Here is a 15,168-nt window from a genome sequence, read left to right on the forward strand (position 1 = left end):
TTAAAAAAAAAAGAGCACTTGTCTAGCAAGGGCAAGTCATGTATTCAATCCCTATACAGAAAGGAAAAAAGAAAAATTACTTGTATTGTTGGAAAGCCAACTCTGTGTCAATTATTTTTAAACTTCTTAGGAAACCAAATCAAAAGCTTCACTATATTTTCTTTTGCTCTTTGACCTGATACTAGGCCTCTAACTCAAATCTTCAAGCTCTCCTTTGATTTTAGCATGGCTGGCTGATGCTTTACTACTTGAGCATGCCTCCAATCTAGCTTTTTACTGGTTAATTGGAGATGGAATTTCGCTGACGTTTTTTCAGCAAGAGTTTGCTTTGAACTGCTATTTTCTCAGCCTCTGGAGTAGTTGAGATTATTGATGTGAGTCACCAGTGTACAGCTCTCTCTCTACATATACTCATATGATATATATATATATATATCACTTAATTTGTTGTGGAAGATAAATATCACACACACACACTCTCAGTTTAAAACATTGGAGAAACACTGGCTATTTTCAGAATGCTCTAATTGAACAAGACCTTTTTGTTTCCACAGGATGGCAGTGACCTGGGAACCAATTCTGTTCATTCTTCCTTTAAATTGATTATGATCTGTCCTCAGATTGGCCAACTATATTTTGATGTGTAGGAAAAAGTAAGACTGGCTGTCATTGGTCAAAAGAAACACAGACACAAGGAGTTTCAGTCCTGGAGATTTTCATGACATTTCCAGGTTTTCACTGCTTTAGAGAGCAAATTTTCTTTCCTGTTCCCATGCCTGAAATGATTTGACTTCAGTGAGTTATTCAGTCCTTGGTTACAGTATGAGAATACTTTTTGGGGAAAAAAACCCATTAATATAGACCTGAAAAGAAATGTCTACATGTACATGTGTGTTATACAATTTTAAGAGTTGTCTTTAAAATATTATATATAGATGTCATTCCCAGTAAAAAGAAGCACAGTACAAGTATTAATGCTCTTTGAAGTAAGTTCACAGGGGTGAGAAGGTAGCCTAGTAGCATACACAAGGCTATGATTTCCAGTGCCACTAAAAAGGGGTAAAAAGTTAACAGGCTAGAAGGAAAAGTGATGTCCTACAGTTAAAGAGACTGATTTTCAGGTTGGCTCTTTATGTTTAGCAAAAATATGAATAGCTTTGAAAAATATTTTAAAGTTGCTGAGCCACTTATGGTTTGTCTCAGTGACTAATTTCTTTGCTTGTAATGAGTTCCCTGGGAATCTTTCAGTCAACTGGTTCATAGGGGCAAGTCAGGGAATTTCTGGTCAGGGACATGGGATAAATCAAGAACTGAAATTTAAGGAGCTGTCACCAGGTGGCAGTAGTGTGAAGCCCATAGATTTGCTCACTCCTAGGATTCTTCACAGATGTGACAGAAGTTCTGGAGAATAGTCAGACTATTTGAGTTTTCTTTCAAAGTAATGCCACACCAAAAAAAAAAAAAAAGAAAGAAGGAAAGAAAAAAAGAGACTATTAACAACTTTATCATTGCATTCATAAGAGGTAAATGAATTTTCTTTTTGATAATCAATTCTTTTGCATGCTAATGAAGTTTGTTTGAACAACTTCATTAGTATGCATAAGACTTGATTAAATTATATATCAGACTTGCTGCTCAATTTATTACGAGGACTGCCATTATTATTATTATTGTTATTTGTGGGTCATAGGGCTTGAACTTTGGGCTGGGCACTGTCCCTCAGCTCTTCTGCTCAAGGCTAGCATTCTACCAGTTGAGCCACAGTGCCACTTCTGGTTTTCTGAGTGGCTTATTGGAGATAAGAGTTTCATGGACTTTCCTGCCAGGGCTGGCTTTGAACTGTAATCCTCAGATCTCAGCCTCCTGAGTAGCTAGGATTACAGGTGTGAGACACCGGCTCCAGGCTCCTACTCATTTTGTATGAGTTGTTCCACATTAAAATGAAAAATCTTAAGCTGGGTGCCAACAACTCACGCTTGTAGTCATAGCTACTCAGAAGGTGGAGATCTAAGGATCATGGTTCAAAGCCAGTCCAGGCCGAGAGTTCAAGCCCTAGGACAAAAAAAATCTATAGGATGAAAAATCTTTTAGCTGTAAAAACCAACCAAACAGTCCTGTTAAAAGAATAAAAAAGAAAACCTATATATATGATACACATATAGAGAATATTTCTATTTTTTTTTTTTTGTCGGTCGTGGGGCTTGAACTCTGGGCCTGGGTGCTGTCCTTCAGCTCTTCAGCTCAAGGCGAGCGCTCTACCACTTGAGCTACAGCGCCACTTCCTAGAGAATATTTCTAAACTCCATTCCTGACAAAGAATTGCATCTACCACATAAATGTTCTCTAAGGAACATCTAGAATATTCCTAGTTGAATCATAGTCTAGAAAACTGTCTCAAAAGAGAACAGTTAAAAAGAAGAAAAAAATGGGCAGAAGACATACATTTTCCAATGGGAATATACAGACAGAAATAAACATGTTAACTTATGCTCAGAATCATTAGCTGTTAGGAAAATGCACATTACAACCACACTAAAATACACTGTGCCTGTCAGAATGTCTAAAATAAACTGATAACATTACAGGCAACAGCACAGGTGGACCAGGATGCTGAGACAGATTCTCACACATGGCTGGTGGGAAGCTAAAATGCCATCAGTCCTTTCAAGATAGTTTGCCAGGTTTTTCATGGGATTCTTGTTCTGTTGGTGCACTGTCCCATGAATATCTTCAAATAAAATAATTCACACTTGACAAGCATGCATAAGGCCCTGGTCCCCTGGGTTCTGCTTCCTTTTTTGTAATTTTCTTGTTGTTGTTATTGATATTGTTATTATTATGCTAGTTCTGGGGCTTGAACTCAGGGCCTGGAGTCTGTCCCTGAGCTTTTTGTGCTCAAGCTTAGTGCTGTACCACTTGGAGCCACAGCTCCACTTCTGGCTATTTATTTATTTGCTTAGTAGTAAGGTGGGGATAGGAGTCTCATAGACTTTTCTGCCTGGGCTGGCTTCAAACTGTGACCCTTAGATCTAAGTTTCCTGAAGATCTAGGATCACAGATATGAGCCAGTAGTGCCTGGCATTTAATTGCATTATTAAGATATTGTACAGAAGGGGTACCATTTCATAAGTCAGGTAATGAGTACATTTCTTTTGGGATAATATCACTCCTTTTTCTGTTTCCCCTAGTTTCCCCCCTCAAAGTCCACAAATAGTACAGTTCATATATATATATATATATCTACATATATATGTATGTATCTATATGTGAGTATAGGAACTATATATATGAACTATAACCTTATAAAATAATATATATTCATATATATGAACTATAACCATATATATATAACTTTATATATAAAGATTATATATATATATATATATATATATAAAATCTTTAACTAGTTGTACAAAGGAGTTTCCATTTAACAAAGATGTTCTGGGTTCAATTTCTAGCACAGAAAAATAAAATAAATCAAAGAAAAAAAAATAAATCAAAGAAATCAGCTAAACAAAATGCAAAGAATCACATAAACAGAGTAAGATAAGAACAAACAACATATTCAGCATTTTGTTGCAGTGATAAAATATTGATAATGATGCTTATATGATGCACATGTGGACTTTATTTCTTCAGCTGAATCTAACTAGCAAATTAAGAAGGCTTGTGAAAAATCCTGAAAATGCTAGCCAGAACTCAGTGCAGCAGTTTTATTTGAAAAAGCACAGAGCAACCACTGGATGGCAGTAGAGGTTTGATGTTTTGTTTCATTTGTGGGTTTTTATTTTGTTTTTGTTTTGTTTTGTCCTTGTTTTTGGAAAGCAGAGAAAATTTGTTACTTGGTTCTGTCCCTAGCAAATAAAAAAATATGTAATGATAGATATTATTGGTGATTGACAAGGTTCACTCTTTACCAATCCAGTTTTTTTTTAAATCAATGTTGGTGTAAGTTACATAAAGCACAATATATAACACCCACTGAGAAGCACTCCCTGTAGAGTAAACCTTATAAAACAAAAATCCAGTAACAGTGTGAGATGAAAATGAACAGTTTAGGAAGGCACCGTGCTTCGTCTGGAATGCTGTTTGGTAGTTTTTTGGGTTCACAGTCCTAATGGCTTCCAGAAATTCTCAGCCATTTCCATTTCTCTGCCTCTTCCCATTCATAATGACACAGAGTATTTAGCTGCTCTTTCTTTGTTACTTACCTAGGAAAAGGGATTCCTATTTAGATTTCAAGATAAAAACAAGCAAGTGTATGAGGCAGAGGAACGAAATTCTGTGAGTTTTGTGATGTCATATTTCAAAATATTCCATGTCTTCCAAGAAGATAAAGTTGAAGGGATGGGGGAGCTATCACTTTCTGTAAAATTGAGTGGCTAAGGGCAAATTGAGATTTCACTTCAATTCAAACTTCAGGAATTTGTATGTTTCTCTCTTCAGCGGAACCTCATTAATGGATCTATTCTATAAACATTTCTGGCATATGTTCTCTTCTTTGGTGTCTTCATGTAGAAAGATGGGATTAAACAATGGATCGAAAGTCTGCCCCTTCTTTTGTTCACAGTAGAGAGGCATTAAACCTGTCTGATGAATATTTATAGTAGTGTGGTCATACCAAATAGCTAGGGGAGTCAATTATCATAATAACTTTTATAATCAAGTGGTTCCAGCTCTAGTCTGCCTTGAATGATGTCATTTGAATCTGATGGATGCTAGACACCGTGGGATGGTAATCCATTGTTGTGTAGTTGGTGTGTGATGGTGCCATAAAAAAAGTCCAGCACGGGACCTTCCTGAGAGCACATGCTTCGTGAGTCAGTCCTGTTGTTCTCAGAGTCAACCAGGATCAGAAAACACTAATACACAGCAGAGTCAGTACTCAGATTGTTTAAAAGAGCCAATACTATTGTCTTAAGAGAGGCATTGATCACATAGTTTTCTCATTTTTCTTCTTGTTCATTTTATGTATACCAACATATCCACATGTGAGACATGATTTTCATGACATACTTATAATTTGTTTTATTTGGGCAGGGCCAGGCTTTGAACTCAGGGCCTTGCATTTGGCTTGACTGGTGATCTACCACATGAGTCAAGATCAGAGCCCTTTTTAGTTTAGTTATTGTTGAGGTAGGGTTTCACATTTACACCCAGACCTGCTTGGATGGTGATCTTCCTATTTATGCTTCCCAAACAACTCAGATGACAAATGCAATGCCACCTTGCTTAGCTTTTGGTTGAAATGAGGTCTTGTAAACACTTTGCCTAAGCTACCCTCAAACCATTGTCCTCTAAATCTCTGCCTTGCATGTAACTAGGGTCACAGACATGAACCACCTTGCACAGTCCCTAAAGAATAGTTCCCATTAGTTTAGACCAAAGAACATTCACCTGTACCAAACTGCCTCATGAGCTGTTACATCGACTGATTCAACCAATGGCTGACTTCCACAACCAGTGGGAAAATAGCTTTAACTTTATAAGTGTTAGATGGTTCATCAGACTGGCTGGATAGAGCAATTCATAACTTTCTGGTGCCACAGCTACTTTTTTTGCTTGTGAATGTGCCTGCATTCCTGATTTGACTTTCAGACTTCAACGAGATTCTCCATTCATTCATGGTTCTTGTCCTCAGTAATTATAAGACCTTGAAGAGCAAGGACTCTTCACTAAAACGTATGTGCATGCATGCGTGTGTGTGTGTGTGTATGTGTGTGTGTGTGTGCATGTGTGCATGTGTGTGTGTTTGTAAGCTGAGCATTTCTAATGAGAAAATTTAAATCTTTTTAAGTGCCTACATAATAACAAATGGAAAACTCCATCCTTGATAGCAGAGGGCAGATCACAGTACAATAGAAGCATATTACACATGTCTATTCAACAGAATACACTGTACCCCACATTTCAGCTGGGGCACATGCTTTCTGCTCACATCCCAATTCATCTATGTGTGTGCAAACGGCTGGTAAAGTTGGGTGTGCAGGGCTACACACATTACTCACTGTATATATTGACTTTTTATTTGCTTTTAAAGCCTTGAGATAAATCTACCCTCAAAACATCTTATAGACGAGTATGATATTAAAATGACCACGATCTATCACTTGAATGAAGAAGAATAAACTATTGAAGTTCAATGCTGAAACTGATGAGCAAAATGACATGGGCCCTGAAGCCTCACACCTCGCATCGAAGTTCCTTGGAAGCCTGAGACCTGAGTATCATGGTTTAAAGACAACCTTAAGCAGACAAATCTGAGACTCTTATCTGCAAATAACTAGCAAATAAGTTGAAAGTGGAAGAATGATTCAAGAAGTGAACTACCCGTAAGTGACAAAGTTGAGCAAGAGCACAAGACTGGAACAGCAGCCACTCATTCAGTCACACACAACAACAATGAGTTAGAAATGGAAAAACATGGCAGAAAGCCCACAACAAGTATCTTACTTGTGTATGGAGTGGATCTACCACTTAATGATATGCTCTCAGGGAACAAGCAAAGGCCTATACAATTGATTGACTGAAAATTGAAGAGACTGTGACTAGAGATCTACCAAAGCACGTGATAATAATGAAGATCTGTAATGCTAAAGCATCTTCTAGTCACAAATCAGCAGGGAATTTTACTAGGGACTTTGCCAGGGTTATCACTGATGAAAATCTGATGTCATGACTGATGAACCACGTTTTGGCATTGTCCTCACAAAGACACTGATGACAGCTGATACGCAGGTCCCTACAGGTAGTAAAGATGTCAAGATGGAATAACTGGGCTAGAAAATGCTAATATAACAAGCATGCATGATATTAAAGTTGCTGGGACAAGCAAAATGTTCATTCTTGTTATTATTATTATTGTTGTTGTTGTTACAGTGATTGAGATTGAACCCAATGTCATATGCATGCAGGTAAGCATTTGCTTTTGAGCCACATCCTCAGTTCACTCTTCAAGTTTGTTTTTGTTTTTGTTTTGGTCGGGGCTTGAACTCTGGGACTGGGCGCTGTCTCTGTGCTCTTCAGCTCAAGGCTAATGCTCTGCCACTTGAGCCACAGGGGCAATTCTTGTTTTTTGGTGGTTAATTGGAGATAAGAGTCTCATGGACTTTCCTGCCTGGGCTGGCTTTGAAATGTGATCCTTAGATTTCAGCCTTCTGAGTGGTTAGGATTACAGGCATGAGCCACCATACCGGGCTCAATATTCAAGTTTTAAGTGAGTGAGTTTCTTCCTCATCCGTTAGTCTAATACAAAGACCCAGGCGTCAGGTACATCCTGATGATTGGTTGCATAAGTATTTTGTGTCAGCAGCTCATAATCACTGAAAGAAAGCTGGACAGGATCATGGTAGCATCATCTGGCTAATCCTTCCCAATTGTTCTCCTCATCTTCCAAAGAACTCATTCTTCGTATTACGTATGTCACATAGTTCCCTCTATATGGAACTTTAATGCAGCCATGTGACTGAAATAGCCTTGGAACCGTGAAGAATCAAAATAAAACCAATCTGCAACAGGGTTCTACTCACCAGCATCTGATACAGATATGGGTACAGAACATTTTAAAAATGAGTTTCACATAACGGATGCCATAAAAGCTATTGTCTATGCTTGGACCAGAACAACCAGGACACAGGTGCATGTACCTGGCCTGAACTCGGCCTTCAGGTATGAGGATGGCATTGCTAATACTGCGGGAAAAGTGTCTGCTGTCATGTTGAGAATGCATGAGCATGTGTGCCAGGGGCCTAGGTTTTTGGAGGGACTAGAGGGGCATGCAATCATCACAGAGGAAGGAGTCATGCAGCGGATGAAATCCAAGAGACAGCAAAGACACAACCACTGTTAACGAGCGTCTGGAGGTAATGGTTTAAAAAGACATCCAAGCAGAATGCCTTCTCCTTTGTAGAAGACTGTCTTCCTGGTGTTTGCCCTGCGTCTAGTGTTTCTTTTCCTCTATCAAAATAAAATACAGAAACCTTAATGTCCCATGAACGTGGCAGTTCAGGGGGAGCTGAAAGGCTATTGTTTGCAGGTTTGGTTCTGACTGCAGCTCTGGAGATGCACTGTGCTGCTCACTTGATGGGCACACTGTGTTTCCATTCGGTCTGTGTCTCAATTTTTATATTAAAGATGGTTAGAAAGTAAATGTTTATCAGAAGCTTATCAGTTCAGGTTAGGGAGTGATGGTGGTGATAAGCTAGAGACAGCTGTGCTTTCTGATGGCTTAATGTATGAAAAATATAACTGGTCCAGATGTACTGGTACATGCTGTAATACCAGTTACTTAGAAGGCAGAGATAGCAGTGAGAAAAGGTCACGGTCTCCCCAGGCAAAGTTCACGAGATCCTATCTCATGGCTTTTTTTCTCTTCTAAGATTATTGTTAAGTAGCTGCACAAAGGAGTTTCCATTCAACATGTCTGTTTATGAGTACGATGCACCTAGATCCATGTGACCCCTTCATTCTTCTCCCCTCCCCCATCTCCCCCTCCCTCCCATCGCTCTATTTACCAGGTTTGTTTTTCACATGTATCTTCTGTATTATGACTGCTTTTGACCACTTTTCCTCTCTACCTTCCTATTAACACAAAATACAGGGTCCAGCAAGTGGGAGGCCCCCGATCCAATCCCCAGCATCACAAACTAAAACAAGTAAAACCAAAAACATGTTTAGACTTCGATACCATCTCCAAACCATATCATTCTATTCATAGAAATCAGCATATGAAGAAGTCTGGAATCCAAAATGCGTCTGGTCTCAAGTATTTGAAATAAGAGATACTCTAAACTGTATGCACACATATGTATGTGTGTGTGCAAATATATGTACACACACACACACACACACACATATATATATATATATATATACTATATCTGCATCTATGCTGCATATATTTATCACACACTCATCTAGGTATACAGAGTATCAAAAAATGTATGTACACATGTATGCATGTGTATATTGAGGCATAAAGGGGTAATACCATAGAAAGAGCAGGAGCACTCATGATCTCAAAGGTCATCTGAGGACTTTGCTCGGGTGCAGGTTTCTGTTTAGCAGGCCTGGGCTGAGACCTGTGACTGCGGATAGCTTAGATCACTTGGAGATGAAGTTAGTGCTGCTGGTCTTCTGACCAGACTTTCAATAATGAAGCCCTAAATAGTTCAGATCCAGATGCTAGCTATAAATGAGTCATTTGGCAATAAATACCTCAAAAGAGCGCATTGAGTAAGAGACAGTAAATTCCTTCGTGGTGAGGACCATGCTAATTCTTCAGATAAGTATTTTCAGCCAGGCACTGCTGGCTTCACACCTGAAATCCTCACTACTCAGGAGGCTGAGAGCTAGAAGACTTTTGGTTCAAAACTAGTGGAAGAGAAAAGTTTGCAAGATTGTATCTCCAAGTAGCCAACAAAACATTGGATGTAAGGCCTGGTTCAAGTGGTAGAGCACCTGGCATGAATAAGAAAGGCAATGGAGAATATAAGTTCCTGAGTTCAAGTTCCAGTATGAATGTGTGTACATGCACACATGCGCGCGAACACACATACACTCATTCAGTATTCTTCCCTATGCAGTAAATATTACCATATAAGTTTAACAGTGTAGAGACACGGGAAATGAGACATAGAGAAGAAACATGGCTTGGACACCCTTACAATTCAGTCTAACTCTGGGGTGGTGGTATATTTGAATGCCATGGTCTCCAAGCTGGCAGAGAGAAAAAAAGCACACCAACAATGGTTTTTAGGACGATCTTTCTCTAGATTTGAAGGAGATTGGACTTGAAATAACTTCTTAATTCAAAGAATAGTATTCACCCAGAAAGTTCTAGGCCTAGATAAACAAGAGCTTGAAATCTTGCCCCAGCTGTTCCTAGTGTGATCAAAGAGTCATTACACCTGGTTGAATTCCACTTTCTTCTAGGGTCGAAAGAATTGGTCATCATAAGGTCATGCAGATATGTCGAGAAAACCATTTTATAATGCCTAACACAATGTCACTCACCTGTCAGTAATTAAAATATTTTCTATGCAGTTGTGAATTCAGGAGTCCAGGTTAATCATTAGCTCATAAAAATACACAGAACTTCTGAAAAGGTTTGGAAATGGTCATTCTCCTTAGAGATGTCCCATTGTCAGCCTTGTGGAAATGTATTTCTTTTTTTTTTTTCTTGTGAAAATACTGTACAGAGGGGTTACAATTACATGGGCAAGATAACAAGTACATTTCTTATCAAGCATTGTAGCTTTCTCCTTTGTTTCCCTTTCCCATCCCTTCCAGAAATGTATTTCTTTACTAGTAAACCTTCTGATCATTTTTTAAAAAAAGCTTGGCTACAATCTACTCTGCCATATTCTCACTGTCACTTTCATGCTGTCATGAATCATAAATGGAGCGACTGTGTGTTGCTATTTTGCAGCCAGGGCTAAGATGAGGCTGACGATGATACTGTTTACTAAACAATCTCTGTTTAAAGACAGGTTCCCTGTGAAAGGCAAGTCTTGCCTCTGTGGGCATGCTTGGAGGAGGATAATCTAACTTGTCTATTACCATGTTACAGTATTAAAATCTGCAGTGAGGTTTGCTCCAAAGAGCTCCTCTTAATGTCTCAGCGGGCAATTTTCTTTCTTGCAAAGATTCAGGCCGTTTCTTAGGAACATGCTGCTTTAGGGTACAGATGCTGTGCACGTGAATCAAATTACTCCCACTATAAAGCATTAATTTATTCCCCTGGTGCTTTTCCAGAAAGTATTAAAAACAAGTCACTTAAGGATTACTGCTTAGAGAGTCTAGAAACTAACTTCAAGAAACAAAATACAGGGTACATGCCTGTAATTCCAGCTACTTTGGAAGAAGAGGTAGGTAAGTCTTAGTCCTAGGATAGCCAGGGCAAAAAGTTACCCTAACCCCCCAATAGCAAACAGGTAACTGAAGGAGTGACATGGGTCAAAATGCATTGTACTTACAAACTGACATGTTGGATTCAAACATCTCTGTATGAATATTTAAGGATATTAAAATTATAATAAGGAAAATAAAATAATTCACCCAACTGTATTTTTAAGAATCACTGTTAATCATTGATCTCTTTTCACTAGTCTGTGTCCCCAGAGAATTTTCTCTAGTTAATATTCAGGCTAGTAATCCAGGATACATTTGTCATCAAAGCTAAGGAAAAAGTAGAAGTTCTATGAATAGGGAAGGATTAAGGATATTTTAATTACTTCTTATTCTGAAACAATACAGTGAATGTACATATATTATGCATGAACTAGTATTTATTATTGACACCTAAACTACAGAGAAATGAAACAATCGTTTTCTTGTTGTGAAAAAATAGACCTTATGGTCTATTTATGGTCACAATTTATGGTCACTTAGGGTCCTGATCCAGGTAAGGTAGCTCATGCCTGTAATCCTGGCTGGGAAGGCAGAGATTGGATAGATTGATGTTGAGGGCCAGTCTGAACAATAAATTAATTAATTAAAATTTGGGGAGACTCCTTAATATATAAAAATCTGAGCATGGAGCATGCATTTGCCATACCAATTATGTGGGAAGCGTAAACGGGTGGGTCATAATTCAGACAAGTCTGGGCATAAATGTGAGACTGTGAACCTGTCCTCTCCCATATTTGGGTTGACCGCCTCCACCTTAGTTCCTCTGCCCTTTCCCCAAATCAGGTGACCAGGCCAGGCCTGGCCATTATTGTCAGCGCCCACAACCCTATTTCTGGAACTACAGGTTATCTCTGGCCTCCAGCTGCAGCCGTGGAATGCTGTCCGCTCAGGTCTGTCCAGCTGGAGTACATCCGCTTTCAGAGAACACTCCTGCTCTCAATTCCCTGTCCGGCCCGCCTTCAGCTTCCCTGGCTCTGGATAATGAAGCCTCCTTCTCAATACCAGGCTGCCACTCTCTATCCCGAGATAGCCTGTCAGCCCCAGCTGGCATTACTAGAGCAAAAAGGGCTGGGGGCATGGCTCAAGTGGTGGATCACCAGCCTCGCAAATGCAGATTCCAACATGGAATTGATTCTTTTAAACGGCGTGATGTGCTGACACAGACATGCACTGGTATTTTCTGATTCTAGGCTGTGTTTCTAGGCTAGACAGGATTCATTGGGGGTGTGATATGAGGTCGGTCCCGTGCAAGACACCGCACTATTATACTCAGGCCACACACAGCAGTGTTGCCATGGGTTACCACCTCAGCCTATCTCGGCTCCTCCCCGGGCGTCTAGTATCCCTAAGATTCAGATGACCTCAGAGAGGACAGTGGACCTGGAACCACTTGATGACGGCAGTTGTTAGGATACTTGACTCACATGGTTACTGGGTATGACCACACGCCTGTAACTATTCAACAAATGCTTCAGAGCCAACTCCTAGGATGGGCCAAATGCTAGGTAATGTATTTAGTGTTCATTATTTCATTAAATGGAAAAATAAACCACGAGTGTCTCTATTTTAAAAGCTAAGAAATTAAGGGATAGGGCTGTGGCTCAAAGAATAAGGCACTTGTCTAGCAATCATAAGGACCTGAGTTCGAATCTCAGTATTCTTCTACCCTGGTATCTCTCTCTCTCGCTATATATATATATATATATATATATATATCAGTTCAGGAAGTGGGTCGCAAGAGAGTAAGGGAGGGTACATACAAAAGTATGACTTTCAGCCCTTTCTGTAGTCCTGTAAAATGATGTCTATGTACAGCCAAGCAGATGGGTTTGGGATAGTGAGATTTAGGTGTGTGAAAAGTGGTCACCAGGGCAGGTCAATGATGGGACTCTCCACACAGAACTGTCAGTTATTTTTCTTGTTCTCTAGTTTTATATGTAATGGAATCAATATATGTTACAGATCTAAAGTCAGTAATATGACTTCAATTTGCAAAAGTTTGCAGTGGGGGGGCAGTGGACACATACTTTGGAACACTGAAAGTGAAAACATAAATTTTTCAGAGGCCACACTGGTGATATGTACCCTTGGAGAAGCAGACTGACCTGTTTACAGAAACCTTATTCAGACAGAAAAAGTTCAATTAGAAATCATTTAAGCATTCAACAAATAAGAGATTGGCTAAAATATAACCTTAAACTACTATTGAACTTGTAAACAATGATTTTTAGCTATGTTTTAGCATTTTTTTTAAAAACAGTGACTTCTAGTTAAAAAACAAACAAACAAAAAACAAACAAGGATTGGGAAGGTGGCTCAGTGGTAGAATGCTTGTCTTGCATGCATGAGGCCCTGGGTTTCATTCCCTAGCACCATACAATCAGAAAAAGTCGCAAGTGGCACTGTGGCTCAAGTGGTAGAACACTAGCCTTGAGTTTAAGAGCTGAGGGACAGCACCCAGTCCCAGAGTTCAGGCCCTATGGCCCACAAAAACAAACAAACAAAAAACAAAAACAAGACCCCCCAAAAAAACCCCTAAAAACAAAAACAACCACAGATCCAGTTACAACTTGCCTTCCTAATCTTCATGAGGCTTGTAGAATTAAGAACTCTTGAAGTGAGGCTGGTGAATTCGTTCACTTATTGGGGCATTGTAACTAGACAAACTTGGAGATGGCTTTCCTTATCTATTCCATGTATAGGAAAGCCAAAGCCTTATGTTTTGCTCAAAGATTTAACAGCCTAGATTTACTATGAGACACTTTTCCTTCCTTGTATTTTATTCTGTCATATTTGTCATTACATATCATGAATGGAATGTTTTATTGGAACAGAGATGACAATGCAAGTTTTTAAAACAAAATCTTGTTCTGATTTCATTTAGTCCTTGAATGTAGACTATGACTTTTTCTTTTTAATTTTGATAGTCTCATTTATTTGACCTTTTCTTACGTAAGGGCCAGGTGTCCGCAACAAGTATTTTCCTTCTTTGGAGTGTGTTATAAGACAGGTCGCTCTTCTTTAGCCTGTAATTCTTCAAGAGGAATGTTAGCTACATGTTTTGGCATTTCAGCCCCAGAGCATAACTGAAAATCTGTTGCAGGCTTAGTTCATTCTTTCTTGAAAATGTAGCTGGAATTCTCAGCAGGGCCAAATGCCTTCTGGTGACAATGGTGAATCCACCACCTTCCTCTGTGGTTGGAGAGGTCTGACACAAGAGGAGAGCCGGGGAAGAGCAATAACTTCCAGAAACCTCACCACCATGTTCTGCAGCCTCCAGTTAAGGACTTTTAGAATATTTATTTAGTTAGTTTGGTCAGTTGTGAGTGTTGAACTCAGGACTTGAGATTCTTTGCTCAAGGCTAGTGCTCTACCACTTTGAGCCACAGCTCCCCTTCTAGTTTTCTGGTGTTTAACTGGAGATAAGAGTCTCTTGGGCTGGCTTGGAACTGGGAACCTCAGATCTTAGCCTCCTGATTTATACGCATGAGCCACCAGCACTCAGCAAGAATTATCTATCTATCTATCTATCTATCTATCTATCTATCTATCTATCTATCTATCTATCTATCTATCTATCCATCCATCCATCCATCCATCCATCCATCCATCCATCCATCCATCCATCCATCCATCCATCCATCTATCTATCTATCTATCTATCTATCTATCTATCTATCTATCTATTTTAAACACCAGGCAATGACTTGGTTATCCTCCTGGTTTATATTGCCACGAAGCAGCAGCACATCAAAGTAGCTCATCAAAAAGTGTGTGAGGAATGCTTTGAATTGTAAATCACTTCACCCCATGGGTTTTTTTTTTTTAAGATCCTGTCTAGTCTAAGGTAAAGCAAAGCATAAAAATGTTTCCCAAATACTTACTGAACAGCTAGGAACATAGATATAATCTCTTTCCACATTTAAAGTGTCTCTTATAAGTTGAAGATACATATGCATATATATAAATAGTATAATCACTTAAAATATTTATTGATTTTCTGTTCTTACCGAGACAAAATGTATTGTCTCGGTAAGAATGATTTTTATATTGTTTTTATTGTTATTGACGTCGGCATATTTAATACCCTCCATTTCTTACCCCTCTTCTTCCCCTTTTCATCTGCTTTCCTTTTCTGGTCTAATTTTAATCTTCCCCATGTTTGATTCATTCAAGCCATAGCTTTAGACTCACACTGCTCCTTCCTTCCAAAGTCCAGCCAGCAAGAGTTTTATTCCAACTTGTTACCAGAAACCA

The sequence above is a fragment of the Dipodomys ordii genome, unplaced genomic scaffold (genome assembly GCF_000151885.1).
Source record: "Dipodomys ordii isolate 6190 unplaced genomic scaffold, Dord_2.0 Scaffold4, whole genome shotgun sequence".
Lineage (NCBI taxonomy): Eukaryota > Metazoa > Chordata > Mammalia > Rodentia > Heteromyidae > Dipodomys > Dipodomys ordii.